Raw genomic sequence first — 17482 nt, forward strand, 5'->3', positions numbered from 1 at the left:
TACGATGCCAAAGTTTTAATTTGATACTAACTAGTGCATTAGATTATGGGATTTGCATCCAGATTACTTTACAGTTAGTGCACCAGTCATTAAGGAAGTTTTTAATTCTAGTGTGGGTATATATACATATTATGGGATTTGCATCCAGATTACTTTACAGTTAGTGCACCAGTCATTTAGGAAGTTTTTAATTCTAGTATGGGTATATATACATGTATGAATATAGATAATAGAAAATCTGGGAATGCAGTGACTAATATAATGCTTGACCGACCTTCAAAAAAAAAATAGAAAGTCAATTGAATAATTTGTTAATATTTCTGGAATAAGTCTAACGATTTGATAAAAGAACAATATGAATTCAAGATTATTCGAAAAGAGGATTGAGGTCAAAACATTCATCTTAAAAGGGACGATGATACGTAGGCTTTCTCTATTAATGTCACTGTCGGAGGTAACATCGAAGTTTTATAAGCAGTTATGTGATATCAGAATTAGAGCAGCTAGTAACGTTGTAGTTAATAATAGACCATTTGAAATTTCTGAGTAACGTCCCCTTTGCCTAAGTCCATTAGTTAACTGGCGTAAAAAATACCTTGTGCTTCGCAAGGTGTCAAGTCGGATTAGTTAAAAAAAACAATTTAAGTACAAAATATGCAAGACGTCGGTATCAATTTACCAAAGGCATAAACTACAAAGCATATACAGACCTAAACTATGCATTATTTCTGAGTAATTGTCGCGATCGATACCAAATGGAGACTGAACTCTAACCTTTGTAGCTTTTCAGTGTTTAAACTTCAACATTTTTTTATAATGATTTGATAAAGATTCAATTCACCTACTTGTATGTTTTGATGAATTTGCAAGAATCCATTTATATAAAACAAATTTTGTACAATATCATGTTATCATATGTGATACTGAAGCCTGTGGAAAACTAAACGCGATAAAACAGTTAACGAATTCTATACTTGAGAGACTTGTATTTACATTTAGATAGGAAAATGATGTTAATTTAGATGCACGCTTTAACTGGAATGTTAGGTATGTAACTTTGTAAAACCTTACTAATCATACTAATTGTATATGATCCCAGTATCTACCATGTATTCCTGGTCATTAATATATTTCGTCTTGCTTACTATGTAATGACGACATGCCCGATCATGTTCCATTTCTAAAGAAGCGGACTAAGCCATTGTACATTAATTACACCAGTGGACACAAGGTAGCTTTGCTGGACAGGGTTATATGGCTCTTTCATTGATTATTATTCATGCATGTATTTTCATATTTTTAATCTCAAGTACATATTATATTAGAAATGGACAAGAAAAATGTATGAAGTTTTAAGCAGGCTTATATTGATAGAACATGATATATCAAACAGATATAAGACGGAGCAATACATGGCTTAGAAAAACCACGAGTGGGAAGAGCTTATTACAAGATGAGATCCCTGTAAGGATATAATATAATGTTTCTACATTCTCTGCAAGGTAGCAGTAGACTAAGGCTATTCATAGTTTGGTTCCAAATATGCTTACGTGACTGTGCTTTGGACTCTTAAGGTTTTAATGAGTTCTCAAAATATGCGCGTGTTATCGACTAAATTTGTACATCTTCATGTACCTGTTATGTTTTTGAGTACAAATGTTTCATGTCATAACAAAAGTAATGACTCATCAAGGTAATATAGGGCATGCAATACAATATATCTCTTTGCATTATTTCTCCTCTATCCCATATTTCCTTCCTTCCTTCCTATATCCCTTTCTTTCTTTCTTTCTACCTTCAGAACCGTCAATTTTTTGTTGTATTCCAAATATATTGTTAGGAATTTGTGACATTAATCCAAGTAGAAGTTTAGTTGATACCATCATCAATATGAATACAGCCTGGCCTGGTTCTAGTTTTGTGTTTGAAGTTACAAAGATAGAATGGTTAACAAATCAGTCATTTTGAACAAAAAAAGCCCAGATGTATCAATACATAAGTCTTCCGATACCTAACTGAAGATTGATAATTCCCCAAAAATGTAAAACCTATGATTTCTTCATAATCTAATATTTACATGAGAATAAGTAGTATAATAATAGAATTCTGCTTCAGAGTGAAAAAATAACAATAAAGGCATGAGCACTTTTAATAAGTCAATAATAACTTTATAGGAAACAAAATAGCGTACAAAGTTAAAGGAAAAATACATTACCATATCAGGTAACTGTTATTGATTAAAATCTCAGAAATACCTTTTCTGGAGATTGTGAATATCTTCTTTGAGGTGTGTAATTTCACTTTCCTTCTGAGCAAGCAAATCTTTGGTTTTCTCCAACCTAAAACACGATATAAGTTTTATCTTTGAATCCATCACAACATCTATCGTTTTCATTTCGTTTGCTCACAAAAAGTCTTGCGAACTATAATTTTTGTAATTGTTTTCAAAAATGTTGAAAATAAACAGAAACATTGAAAGAAACAAATATCATTTTAAAGTCAAACAAAATAACAAACATGGGTACGTAATAAGACAGCTTGTCTTTGAGAAAATGTCTCTATTTATTTTGTAAAATATTCTAAAATAAAACAGAATATGTCAAAATTAGATTTGAAAAAATATGAACGCAATCTTCTGCTGAGACGTTTCACTCTGAGAACCTTCTATGTGAGAGATAAGTTGAGATGGAAATAATATACGGATCATTCCAAACATTTAAGTGATTATAGTTTTGTGTATGTTGTCTGAGACACTGTTAACGTAGCGTCTCAGCATATAGTGACCATTCTCCGCTACTGATACACCTTTAAAGAAATCAACAGAAAAGGGACGATACTCGGCCAGCTCAATTACATATCAATTTCTTTAAATCGCTCATTTTTGGATTCAGAAAAGTATCAAATAATTAAAACAAGACTTATTAGTAAACTGTGAAACTCTGACAAAAACTGGATAAAGAATGGTATCACAGTCTTTTATCGCATGATGAATACAGTCAGTTACAAGTCTACCATAGTTAGTTGAGCAAACCTTTGTCCAGTCACACAACTCAATAAGCCAACAGTTGATTCACATACGCCACCTGCTACCCACATATTAATTGTACGGTTCTGACGCAGTAGACAATATCTGCTGTTATATGCTCAATAAAGACTGAATAATAATAATAATAATAATAATAATGAGGACTTTGTATAGCGCCTAATCTTTAGAAGCTCTAAGCGCTTTACAACATTAGACAACACCTATAACATAGGAAACACGTAAAATGATATGATTGCAAAAACAAACACCATAAAATTAGAAACCATAAAAAACATGCTGAAAATATTTAAGGTAGGAAAGATTATTTGGTCTTTAAGCTTGTTCTTGCAGTCGAAATAAGCGAGTTTTAAGAGTATTCTTGAATGGGATCACTGTGTCTTTGTGTCGAAGTTCAATGGGCACTCCATTCCATATTGCTGGGCGCTGGTGTGCAAAAGAACGCTGTCCATATGACTTTATTTTCATAGTGGGAATAATGAGTATACGACTGTCAGAAGAATAGCGTAAGTATCTTGCTGGTGTTTACACATGGGTGAGGTCGGATAGGTATTTTGGACTGGAGTCTGTCAGTGAAACGTAGCACAGAGAACAAATTTTGTGTTTGATTCTGAATAGAAAGGATAGCCAGTGTAGGGTACAGAGCAGTGGGGAGGTGTGCTCTGATCGTGGTACTCTAAGTATGATCCGAGCAGCTGTGTTTTGAACATTTTGAAGTTTCTGGAGTAGATATTGAGATGAATCAGACATAACTGAGTTACGATAGTCCAGTCTTGAAAGTACTAATGAACACACAAGTGTTTTAGTGGCATCAACTGAAAGATATTTGCGAATGGAGCTGATGCGTCTCAGCTCAAGATATGCAGCCTTGCATATTTTCATGACATGTTGGTGCAATGTGAGAGTACTGTCCAGAGTAACACCTTGGTTTCGTACTGATTGTGTGAATTTAATGTTGGTGTTGCTGATATTTATTGTTTGAGGTAAAGGATTTGAATGAGAAAATCTTTTTGTTATGATCAGAATGGCCTCAGTTTCATCTGCAGCTTGTTACATGTCATCCATGATTTCACATCAGAAATGCACCTTAGTTGGGTGGCTAGATTTGTATATTTGGGTGTCATCAGCGTACAATTGGTGAAACACTGGATGATGATCTATGACACTTGAGAGTGGCTGAATGTATAGAATGAAGAGAACAGGTCCAAGAACAGACCAATGTGGAACAACACAATATAGTTCAACTGGGCTGGAGTGGATTCCATTTGCATATACAATTTGTGTCCTGTTGACCAAGTAGGACTTGAACCACAGTAAGACGGTATCATGAATGCCAAAAACATGCTGGAGATGGTGAAGTAATATATCATGGTCTATTGTGTCATATGCTACAGACAAATCAAGGAGGGTGAGGACTGTAATCTTACCGCTATCCAAAGCAGATAAAATGTCATTAGCTACTTTCAGAATCGTAGGTTCAGTACTGTGGCAAGGGCAATATGCAGATTGTACATTGCTAAAAAGACTGATTGAATTCAGATGAGATACAAGCTGGGATAGAACAACCTTTTCTAAGATTTTTTTTATATGAATGGGAGATTAGAAAAAACTGGGCGGTAGGTCTTTAAATCGTTATGGTCTATTGTTGGTTTCTGATTGATTGATTGTTTATTTTTTAACGGCGCATCAGCACTTTTAGGCTATTTAGCGCCAAACAAAGTGTTACTTGTATAATCTTTTAAAACTTATAAAAGGTTCTATATCGATCAGCGATATAAAAGAACAAATGGTTGAAATTAAAAACGGTAAGATGGTAACGGTGCAAAATAAAGCTTCCCGATCAACGGGAGATGTAAAAAAGATGAATAGGTATTAAAATGGGACGGTATGTATATTGCATAAAACTGCACAAGGTGATAGCATAAAATCAGAGTTTAGAGTAAATATTTACGGCTTTCAAGAACTCGATAATACGAGTGAGGTTTATATTATCAAAAAGTTCTTTCATGTCATGCACAACGTAATAACGATCGCGCGTAGGTTGTAGGTCAAAGCACTCTATCATAAAGTGCTTGACAGTGAATGGTTCATTGCAAGAAACGCACTCTGGTGGGTCTTCACCTTTTAGTATGTGGGTGTGGGTGATATAAGTATGACCAATTCGGATTCTTGCAATGACTACCTCCTCCCTACGAATGGTTCTGTAGGAAGGAGTCCATTCTCCTAGAGTTGGTTTGATTGCATGAAGTTTGTTATTTACAGCATCATTCCATGATGCCTGCCACTTCTGACGTAAGAACTTTCTGATACAAGGTTTAAAATCAGTTTCTGAAGCAGAGACGCTACAATGGCAATTTTGAAAAATGATGGGAATTTCCCGGACGAGAGAGAGGTATTAATAACATCGGCTAGTGAAGGCAATACTGGATTTAAGCACTCAAGCAGCAGTGATGTTGGAATTTAATCAAGTTCACATGACTTTGGTGCACTCTTCATCATGATTGTACGTACTAAGTCCTTAAAGACAGGATCAAATGCTGCTAATGGTTGCCGCTCAATTTCTGTATCTCAACTGCATGGTGACGACGAGTCAATAGAAAGTGTGGTGTCAAGCTTATATCTAATGGTTCTTACTTTGTCGCGGAAGAAATTTGCAAACATGTCCGGAAGGTCGACTGGAGATAAGGTAGTTGTAAGTGGTGTAGATTTGTTCCTTGACATTAGCTTGTTAGTAATCTCGAAGAGCTCTTTGCAGCTGAAACTTTCCATGATCTTAGTAGTGCAGTGGGCTGATTTCGCTGCATGGACTATATTTGTGACATTCTTTTAAGCGACTTCATAGATTTGCTTATGAATAGTGAGTCTGGTGGAAAGCCAGAGCCTCTCAGCTTTACGGCGGTCTCTTTGAGCAGTGCGAAGCTGGTCCCTAACACTGATATACCATGGAGAACACTTTTGAATTGATACTCTGCACTTGGTAGCTAGGGCATGTTTGTCGAGCAATGAACGCAGGCAGTTGTCGAGTTGTTCTGCTGTAGGATGTAATCATGTTGTTAGATTTGCTTGGATGTCGTGCATTAGTTTGGTTCTATTTATCATACGGAGGTTTCTCTTAGTAGCAGATAAAGGTGGAGGGTTAGGGACTGATACGTTAAGATGGCATATAATTCAGAGGTGGTCTGATGCAAGGTCATCGGATACCAGGGAGGGCCGTAGAATGTTATCATCAGGTCTATGAAGAATCGAGTCTAAAATGTGACCATGTTTATGGGTGGGTTGGTTAACTGACTGTTTCAGGCTGAAAACATTAATGGAATCCAGGAGTTTTGATGTGTTTGGGTTTCCGGGACAGTCAAAGTGAAAGTTAAAATCTCCAAGAATAATCAGGTTGCCACTTATCGAATTTCCATACTCGAGGAGATTCGGAAACTGCTCCAAAAAGACAGATGCAACCAGCTTGTTTTTTTTACTAGGAAGAGGGCGGTATAGGCAGAAAAAATGGACTGACTTTTGCTCCAGTGTGAGTGTGGTTTGGACTAGTTTAAACGATGTGTGGTCGAAATTGAATGTTGTGGTGTGGTTAAGACGTTTGATCATGGAGGTCTTTGTGATGACAACAATTCCACCCCCTCGAGAGTTACGGGGGAACGACTTGATGGAGTAACCAGTGGGTGTTAGATCCGCGCACTTGGGCTCATCGCCTGATGTTTTTAGCCCTGTTTCTGTCAGGAAAAAGACGTCGATATTCTGGTCGTTGATAAAATTAACTATTTCTGTGTGCTTTTCCGGTGGTCCTACTGATTGGACATTGCATAATTCAATACGCAGAGGTATCTCTTGGATAGTTGACACAAAGGTTGACGATTTAATAGGAATTTGAATTAGGTTATCTAAATTAACGGTCGAATTTTCAAATTGTTGAGCGGGAAAGGTTATAAGGGAGATAACTGAAATTCTTCTTCATGTTCTACGCCATCCAGCTTTGGAACAACGTTTCTTTTTTCGCTTCTGTTTACATTTAGGTAATGATGAATGATGTCCCAGTTCGTTTAGTCTAAAGCACAATGTAGTGTGGAGAGCCAAGGAGTGGTCATTTAAAGCAATTAATTAGGGTCCATCATAGCATAAACAGGTTGACTGGCGAGTATCACGTGATGGTGGTTTGTTCAAAATCAAAGGAAGTTGCTGCAGCGGAGCAAGCCAGCTGAGAAAAAGTCAAATTGTTCTCGTTTCCAAAACAAGAAGATGAAGAAATACATACGAATTGAACAGCCAATACATGATGAACACAATAACGTAAACTAAGATAGGCAACTAGCACATATGTCATGAAAATGGCACAAAAAAACCGGAACAGCTGCTTCAAGCCGGTTAAGCGATAGCGGCCATCTTGTCACATATCATAATGCAGGTCTTTCGTGTAACGTTTAATTATGGTATAATTCGCGTATCGTGCGAACATAATTCATTATGGTGTGTACTAAACATGTAAAAATACTTTTCGAGTATCTGTCCATCTTAAAGAGATTAGAAAATGCTTTCAATATTAAAATCTCAATAAACAACAACAAAGTATTAGTTTATCTCTTTCATCTTGCCTGTGTAGAGAAATTAAGAGAGTATGATATAAAATATATACATAGTTTGAAATCAACGCATTGGCTTGTTCATAAATGGGAATTATTCACTTTATTTGGTATAGAGTTTGTTTATTGTAACATGTTTGCTTTAATGACGCAAGCTCAAGTCCATGACGTTAAATTTTTTTAAAAATCACAGTTTATGACGTCAAAAAAGAAAATTTAGCAGTATACTTTCTAATAAACGTTTATGCATAATAAATTATTCTTATCCAGAAGCCTGAAAAAAAATTGATACCGATACGTCGTTTTATTGCAAATCTTACTTTCATATAGCCAATTAACCCAACTATTTCAATTATTTGTCTTAAACAACCATTGCACATACTCGTCTTTCAAACTTTTGTTCTCTTCATTTGATTCCTTGAGTTTTGTATTTTCCTTCTGCAGTTTCTGTATTTCTATCTGCTGTTTATCTTTCTCCACTAGTAAATCAGAATTCTGTCTGAAATATAATATTATGAAAAAACATAATAGGATAAATAATACATATTGTATTTGGCAGAAATACGAAAAGCCGCACAGAATAATAACAAGTAGAAAGTAAAGAAAAAGAAAAAGAAACAATATCAAAGCAGAATTAACTATATATATATATATATATATATATATATATATATATATATATATATATATATATATATATGTTTAGAAATGTAAGGAGCAAACCAAGGCGGATCAAACCTAAGAACAGTATTGCGCTGAACTAGTTAGTGTGACCTAAATATCTATCTACATCATGATGGCTTATACTAGTTACTAAGGGTGTAATAGACATTATAAAATTATATGTCGCTTCTAGTCTTTACATCATAGATATAACTTCCATTTAAAGAAAGAATATATATATATATATATATATATATATATATATATATATATATATATATATATATATATATATATATATATATATATATAACGATTTACGCTCGCGTAAGGACATTTATGGGATGTGTGATTGGGTCTACAATTTCCCGCAAGATTTGTCGTGTAACGCGCTGTCAAGGGCCAATATATTTAAAGCTTTCAATCACGTGTTCTGCCCAGCCAGTCGCAATACTCTCGCTCCGGCAGCGCGTGGAGGGATTCTCTCTGATAGGGACTTCGGCGTCAGTTGAGCCAATTTCCTTATGGGGTACGGACGTGTGTCCTTTGTTCTGTAGAAATTTTTCTCCGTTGTTATCGGCTCACTTTGTTAGGTATCTTCCTCATTTCCTGGAATTTGGACCGAGTCGAATCGTCCTGGAAGTTAAGTATTTACTTACATTAACTTGTTTCCATTCCACAAATTCTACTAACGTTTCTTTTATTATACATTAAGTCACACTCATACTGGGTCATTCCATCTGTAAAAGATTTCAATATCATTTGAAATCAGAAATAGACAATCTATTGCGTCCCGATTTTAATACTCGGCGCTATTCTAAAATTTATATGCATGGGGTTGGGGGCAGAATTGTCGACACAATTATCTGGCTCGATCTCTCTGTCGTACGCAACATTAAACCAGAGAACCATAAAGTTAGACGTAGATATACTTCCCATCGTCTCGTGCATAAATTCCTTTCATAAATATAATAACCTAAGAGTAATTGCAAACGACTCCACGTTTGTTGCAAGCTTCAATAGCTCAACTGGTATAGCATTAGTGTGCCAAATTGTTGCACTTAAGTTCAAATATCCAAATTAATGTATCTACAAATTCGCGGTCTATTAGTGGGGGTATATGCATAACCCTAGTCTTTCGGTTTGGTTGATTTATTAATCGGTCTGATATTGCAGCATAGGTGCACCTTCCTAATACCAGGGTTCATACTGTCTTTGAAGGTCTTTGACAGTTTGGGAAAAATGAGGTACCATTTTCAAGGCCTTGACAGTTTGGGAAAATCAAGCTGATTACTCTGGGGTCTTTAAAAGTATTTGAAAATTAAAATAAACCCAAAATTTTAATTTCTTTCCATAATCACAAATAAAGTTGTCCAATGTTGTTAGATTTAGATGTAGTCGAGTTTTTCTGGTTTCTTTCTTTTGAAGACCCGTTCAGTTTCATTTCATCATTAAACAATATTATTTTGCATTCTTTGTTTTCTCATATAACATAACTTGTATACAAAAAATGTTAGCGAACCTAGGTCTTGGAAATCTATGTTTGTGGTCTTTGAAAGTTTGGGAAAGTCTTTGAATTTGTCATTCTTAAATTCTGTATGAACCTTGTGATACGTTTTTTTCTGTCTTTGTGTACCTTTGTTATGTTGTGTCGATTATGGACGAAACGTTGTAACATATTGGAAGATTGCATTTTCTGTCGATGGTCGGTCGGAGGAGCCGTTTGTGGAATAATAACAAACATTTCCAACATGATGGTGTCATACTTTGTTAATACTTTAGGATTGTTCGAAATTCGAATTTTGTCGCCCAATTTTCGGTTATTTCGTTCTGCAAAATTGTGTTGACGAGTGGTCTTTCGGTTTGGTTGGTTTGTTCATCAATCGGATTGACAATGTAAGTGCGCTTTCTTGATTTGACTTTACATGGTTTTGTGAGGTCTTGTGTGGCTTTCTCGGGCTGAGCAGTATTTAGTAGGACCCTTTTCATTTAATTGGTTCCGTACCACTGGATTTTATGTTAGCCTTCTGTTTCACAGTTGATTCCGTATCACTGGCCTGTTTGTTTACCAGTTGGTTCCGTACCACTGGATTATACGATTACCAGTTGATTCCGTATAACCGGCCTGTGTGTTTACCAGTTGGTTCCGTACCACTGGATTTTGTGATTACCAGTTGGTTCCGTACCACTGGATTTTGTGATTACCAGTTGATTCCATATCACTGGCCTGTGTGTTTACCAGTTGGTTCCGTACCACTGGATTTTATGATTACCAGTTGATTCCGTATCACTGGCATGTGTGTTTACCAGTTGGTTCTGTACCACTGGATTATACGATTATCAGTTTATTCCGTATCAGTGGCATGTGTGTTTACCAGTTGTTTCCTTACGTTTTACGGTTGCTACCAGTTTCTTGCTTGGCGTGCTTGGGTCCCGCACCTCACTACTTGACACTTGATTAGTCATTCAAGCTTTCTTCTTCCACTACTTTGCTCCATGTTAATGGGTGTTGTGTTTCCAAGCTCGTTTAGGCCCACTGACCTGTAATTGTTCTGTTGATACTGGTGATGTTGCATTCCGCACCTTAAAACAATAACCCATAATTTTCATAACGTTCAAATTTTGTTCTTTTCTTCATTTTTTCTTTCTTACTATTACCAAGTTTGTGCCTTATCTCACTACAGTGAACATTGGTGTTCATAACATTACAGTAAGCGTTAATCATTTGCAACGATTGCTACGTAGTAATACACTGAAATGTATGTAAATAACTTTTTCTGGCATTCGTTACAGCATGCCATTTAAATAGAGGGCTGCGTTGCAAATGGCAGTGAAAAGAGCCAGACAATCAAGGTCCAAAATCCAAGAGGCGGTGAATAGGCCCATAAAGAAGGCACCGTTGTCAACGCCAACGCTCAACCTGGATCATCCAGCGAAGGGGCTTGGATGGACCCCAATCTTCTTAATGGTATAACTCAAGAGGTCTCCGACAGGTTCACCTCCCATGTGACACAGGAAATCCATGACAAATATGATCAGCTGGTAGCTATTCGCAGGCCGTCCACGGAAAATGGTCCACAAACTGGGTTTCAACTTGGACCCTCCGTAGCAACAGACAACAAACCAGCAGCATCCATGGTCTCCCGTGCCATAGTGGAAACCAAGGCTTCACTTACAGGTACAGCGGTGGATACAGGTAACGTTGTCCAAATCGTTTCTGCCTCCGGGGGGCATTCACAATCAAAATGTGTAAGCTCGTCGTTCACACCATCAACTCTAATCTCTGATAAAGTTAAGGCAAACAAATGGGCTGACTCATACATAAATTTTTTCTACCCTCATGAATAACTCGCAGGATTCTAGTTTCAAATTTCAGTTAGATACGCACAGTACTGGCCCTGAACGTAGCATTGTTCCAAAAATTAGGAACGTCCAAATCACAGTAGGACAATGGATTCTCGCTACATGTATAAAACAGCTGGGTAGGGGGTGTTTTATGACAAAAACAGACATATCAAATGCTTCCATATTCTTCATATTTGTCCCATGCAATATCGTTGATTTGGCTTTTTGTGGTGGAACATGTATTGTTTTGACAAATGCTTACCAATGGGTTGTAGTTCCAGTTGCAAGATAGTTGAGACCTTTTGCAATTATCTTCAATGCGAATATAAAGTTATCTATAACATACATAACACATATTTTGGACGAGTTTTGATACTAGATGCAACTCGTGTCCAATGCCAGCAGAAGCTCGATCTCTTCCTGACTGTATGTGCCGACATCGGCGTTACTATGGCTGCGGATAAAACATTTCCCCCGTCAACAACGATGACGTAACTCTGATATGAATTGGATTCCGCGAGAATGGAGGTTCGCCTTCCCACGGACAGACTAGAAAAATGTAATAAACTCGTACATTTATATCTTGCTTGAAATAAAATTACCCTCAAGGAGTTGCAATCCATCATATGTACTCTTAACTTTTCTTGCGCAGTTGTTTTGCCGGGACAAGCGTTTCTTTGGCGACTCATCAACTTGACAATTGGCATCGCAAAAACACATTAGAGTAAAAAAAGAGGTAAAGGAAGATTTAAGGGGCTGGCAAAACTTTTTAACCGGTTTTAACGGTAGATCCTTATTATTACCTGACATTTGGCTGACCTCCGACACGTTGGACTTGTACACAAATGCTTCTGTCTCAGTCGGATACACTGCCATCCGGGTCACACACTATTTCTATGGCATCTGGGATCAAACATGGGCATATCAAAATATAACGCTTCTAGAATTCTACCCCATCGTTCTGGCAGTTGTGGTCTAGGGAGAACACTTATCCAATAAATGTAATAAATGTATCTATTTCCACACTGACAATCAAGCCTTAGCTGAAACCATAAACAAACCATCCTCTAATGACACAAAAATCATGCATTTTTTCGCAAATTTGTACTCTTGCTATAAATTAAATATCTTGGTCAGGGCATAACATATACTAGGTAAGCGGGTTTGGACGCTATATAAAGAGTTCACATCTGACAATTTGACCGTGTTCTCGCTATCAGTTTAAATAATCAATATGGCCCTTTCAGATGCATTTAATAAATGCATAAGGTTAGGCAAAAAGGTCTCAGCTTTGTAACCCTTTAATCACTTTTTCTAAGATCGCCATTCCGCCGTGTGCTAATTCCTCTTTCAGGTCTCGTGGGTTTCACAGACTTAGAACCATAGGCATCGAGCGTGCTTTGCTGGGATTCATTCACTCGACCCGGACTAATCTGTGTCTACCTGCCTTTTCGACCGCCAGGAGCGTACGAGGGTACTCTAACAGCTCCGGAAGACAAACAGCGCATTCAGGAAGAACGTGCCTCCGTTTTAAAGTTTCTTCCCAATCCTCCATACATGCTGGATATATCCTAACTACCGGGGAGTATGAGGGTGCTCTACTGCCCGGCAATACAGAATTCATCGGTTTAATTTTGATCAACATTTATCTTTTCTTTGATGCTGGACATTTTTGTTCTTTGCCCTACCCTCCTTTTTGTGGCTGCCAGACATACAGCATTCTCTATTTTCTGTATTTCTGTTTATGGCGTTGCAGTTTATAAAATGTCTGTATTATATGCTATGTCTCATTGTTCAATTTTTTAGCACGTTTACGCAATAGACTTTGTCCACATAGTTATGTTATGCTGTAAATACATAGCAAATATTTGGTTCACTAAAATCATTTATGTTCAATACAAAGTCACGAAAGTGGCCAGCATCAACCACAACGTTTGTTTTAATTATGTACCCATATACTTTGACTTTGTAATATTTGCACTACTGACCTAGGGTATTCTGTCCTTTCACTCTCTATCTTCCTCTCGACTCTATCGATGTCGGAAAGAGTAGGCTGGTGCATGTACATTTCAGTTTACAATCTCATCAAACAAGTTAATAATACAAACCATCGTTCTCATTCACTTTCGTTCTGACAGTAACTTGCACCCCTCTTCTACATGTGCATGATCACACACACACACACACACACACACACACACACACACATGTATATATATATATATATATATATATATATATATATATATATATATATATATATATATATATATATAATACGAGACAGCGATGGTAAGACAACAAAAACAACCGCAATAATAATAATAATAATAATAATAATAATAAATCACCAAATGGATGATTGGCTGAGTAAGCTTATAGGGTAAGGTGTTCCAGAGAGGGTGAAATTACACTATGCCTACTGCCTAATAAGTATATTTTGTTTGATGTTTGATCGGAAAAGATCTTCACTATACTTGTTTGGCTTTCGATAGTCGTTGTTTCGATAATACAAGAGCTACATATATTTAATTCGGAACGCCGCTGCCTTTTACCTTAAGGCTTGATCAACCGTTGACTCAGAGTCCTTAATCGTCTTCCTCAATTCCTTGACCACTTCTTTGCTTTCTTTTCTACGAAAGAAAGAAAAATAACTTTTTAATTATGGACGATATGGAACCATTTTTCACACTTCAGTTGTAAGAAGCTATATTTCGTCCCGACATTGTATGTGAAGAAAAGTAGCACGTGATGGTGCATTTTGCAACATAAATTGTCAGCTTTTATTCTCTTGTCATATTTATAGGATTTAGACATAAGCAGGAAAATGGTGGTTTTTTTGGATACTAACGCACTCAGTTACCGGTATATCTGTTTGTGAAAATGCCTTACTTGTAAGTTGTGTACAATCAATATTTTGTTTTAGAATAGATAACTTACTATGGAGATCTAGTGGAATAAACAAGATATTTAAAGGTATCTTCAGTCATGCTTAGTAAAGCATTGTGCAGGAATATCAAGCATCTACAAAATAATGCGCAACTCCAGGCGAACGATTAAAACTTTATTAACATCTGTCTCGTCTCGACACTGTTACAAATTTGACCTAAATCAAAATGGAATTTGCAAAATTATTTCAAAATGTAAACAGTATAATACTGAATTTCATCGATCTGTGCTAAATGTAATGCAGAATAATTCAGTTTGTCATAGATTTCCAGTGGCATCATATTGATTGCCATGTGATTTCCTAATTAAACTATTATAAGAAATCATTGCTTACTTGATGTATTTTGGAATATATCAATGTCGATATTGTAGTATGGATAATGTTTGCACGCAAAGTAACCGAGAATAAAATTTGACATATCAAAGTTTCTCTGTTGAATACTGTCGAATGTGTGTGTGTTTGTGTACATATACTGAATACACCGCATGCAGGGAAAGAATCAAGATTTATTTTGCGCCCCTAATGAATAAGGACTTTCATCGTTACCTTTTACAGCAGGGTACTACATGTGAGTCTATATCATTACAAATACCTAGTCGTTACCGTAACCGATCATGCGAATATTATGGAAAAATTTACCCGTATTTTCATGTATGTTTTTCTTTTCGAGAATGATAATCTGTACGAAGCAAGCCAAAGTGCAAAATGTGTAAGAATATTGCAGCCACGTACTTAAAACATTTTCACATGAACTGATATAAATGAGTCACCAATTGTCTCTAAATATTGATTCTAAGATCAACGAAATTGAGCTTACAGAAACATCTATCCCTCAATCCATCTGTCCATCCACCAAAGATACGTTTCAACATACACGCACACATACATGGAGCTAAGTGTAGTTAAATATAGTGCAAGATTTAATTTATTATTTACAATACACGCATTCGTTTATTTACGTTAAATAATGTTTTTGTTTTCCATTGTTTTCTCAGACACGTTATAGTTATTGTAGTTAAACGGCTGTTGGGAGGTGTATATTTCAATGTTTCCTTAAGATTTTCAACCGATGTTGTCTTTCGATATTTTCTTTTTACTGTAGATGAGTAAGCCTGATTTAACACCCAACAGTGTGAAAATAGTGTTTGTTCGTTAGGTATGAATTTTCGGCAAACCAATGGGTCCGTGTCTGCCTATTCAAAATTCCTTAAAAGATTTCAAATTAGTTCAACCTAGAAATAATGCGTCAAAACAAAATTAAAGAAGCAGTTGTTAAATTAACAATGTTTCAGAAAATTTCTCCATAACTGAATAAATATGTTACGGAGTAGGCATTATGCGAAAGAATAATAAAGTTTACGTATCAACATTTCGCTTCGAAGCAGTACCATGAATCCTTTGTTTCGACTGTTTTGCTGAACCTGTATCCTGGTTTTCCTTTCTCTGCTTTGCGTTTTTTGTTGCTTGGGACATCTTACAATTACAATGTATCCTTCGGTTCCCTGGATATCTGAATAGGTTGATGAAATTTTAACACATATTTAACCTGAATTTCTAACAGACTAGTTCCAAAGCTTCAATAGCTTGAAAACAGACATGAGTAGATATCTCAGCAAAGTCATGATTGCCTTAAATGTTGATTGTAAACATTATTGTCCTTTCTTACTTAATCTTAATACATTCTCTACATTGTTATGCAATTGCACGTTTTGGTGCACTACGATAGCATGATTCTGGTTGAGTAAAACATCTGTACGTGAGAAAATAAGAAAGATATTTGTCGGTGTATTTTTAATTTCTTTCACATGGCTGTAAACGATCGATGTTTTCAGATCAGGCAGAAGCATGTGAATTGACCAGATGCCTTACAATGGTCAGCCAAGTTATTATATGTCTGTACCATCTTCAGTGCAAAAAATGTATGAAACATTTGAATCCCTGAACCGTTGTCCAGTTACGATGTTGTGATTTTTTCCCATCAGTAACATTGTCTTCAATCATTTAAAAGAGTGACACTACAAAGTGTTTGTTGAGGACATGTGATTCAATCTTCTCAAACACATTCAAATGTTAATAGGATTCAAGCTTAATTTGCCGATCAAATTTTTGGAAATGCGCTTTAGACGTTTTACAAAGTCCCATAAACCACGCGAAATAAGTTTTACGTATTGTTATCAATGTCAAGGTAATATTATAAAATTATATTACTCATGGTTAGATTGTACCTGTGAAAACTATTTTGCACGATTGAGCAAGAAATAATGAGAGGGGAGGATTAGGTATACAGTTCGTACAGTACACAATTATCCTCGTATCACAGGATAGACATGTTTTAAAACCAGAATTGGATTAAGGTACATTAAAATAAATGCAGTCTTAGGTCGCACACTAAAACGACTTTCAATGTGTCAACAATGCTCTTCCCACCTCCACCCCCGATTGGAATAAAATAAAGGATTAATATTAAGCTGCAGACAGGCTATAACGTGCACTATTGATTTTTATTCACTCTGGGAACATATCGCGTGTATCAGACCCAAAACGGGCTAGAACGTGAACTATTGTTTCCCTCATTAAATATTAACTTTGGCGAGCCAAAGAATACCCAAAATGTTGTTATCCTACAATGCTGATTAAAGGTAGATAACCCTGATGGGAATACTATTGGCAATATATAGCATGACACATGAGATCAAACAGAGATTATGATCCTGTAATTTATGTATCATTACATACCTGTTCAATTTTCCCTCAGTGAGTCTTTTGCGTCAGGAATTACATGTAATTATGCATTCTACAAATTCATCTTCGAAACAAGTGATCCGTCGATGACATAATTAAACTAGGATGTTACAGGCCTTTAAACGATCTTGAGAGAGTTATTATGAAACACGT

The 17482-nt window shown here is 36.2% G+C and overlaps 1 protein-coding gene across 2 annotated transcripts in view; it reads right to left on the minus strand.

Moving 5' to 3' along the window:
• LOC149772522 (uncharacterized) overlaps positions 1–17482 on the minus strand; it is a 52818-nt gene extending 35336 nt beyond the window's left edge. The window contains exons 1-5 of one of the 2 annotated variants that reach the window (XM_089947677.1): positions 17324–17482; positions 15976–16097; positions 14193–14270; positions 8012–8128; positions 2256–2339 (exon numbers count right to left, since the gene is read on the minus strand). The gene's annotated coding sequence lies outside the window, so the exon portion shown is untranslated. The remainder of the gene's footprint in view (positions 1–2255; positions 2340–8011; positions 8129–14192; positions 14271–15975; positions 16098–17323) is intronic. The other variant, XM_089947676.1, reaches the window with a different exon arrangement.

This window comes from Sinohyriopsis cumingii, unplaced genomic scaffold, assembly GCF_028554795.1.
Source record: "Sinohyriopsis cumingii isolate HCF-2022 unplaced genomic scaffold, ASM2855479v2 utg001412l, whole genome shotgun sequence".
NCBI lineage: Eukaryota > Metazoa > Mollusca > Bivalvia > Unionida > Unionidae > Sinohyriopsis > Sinohyriopsis cumingii.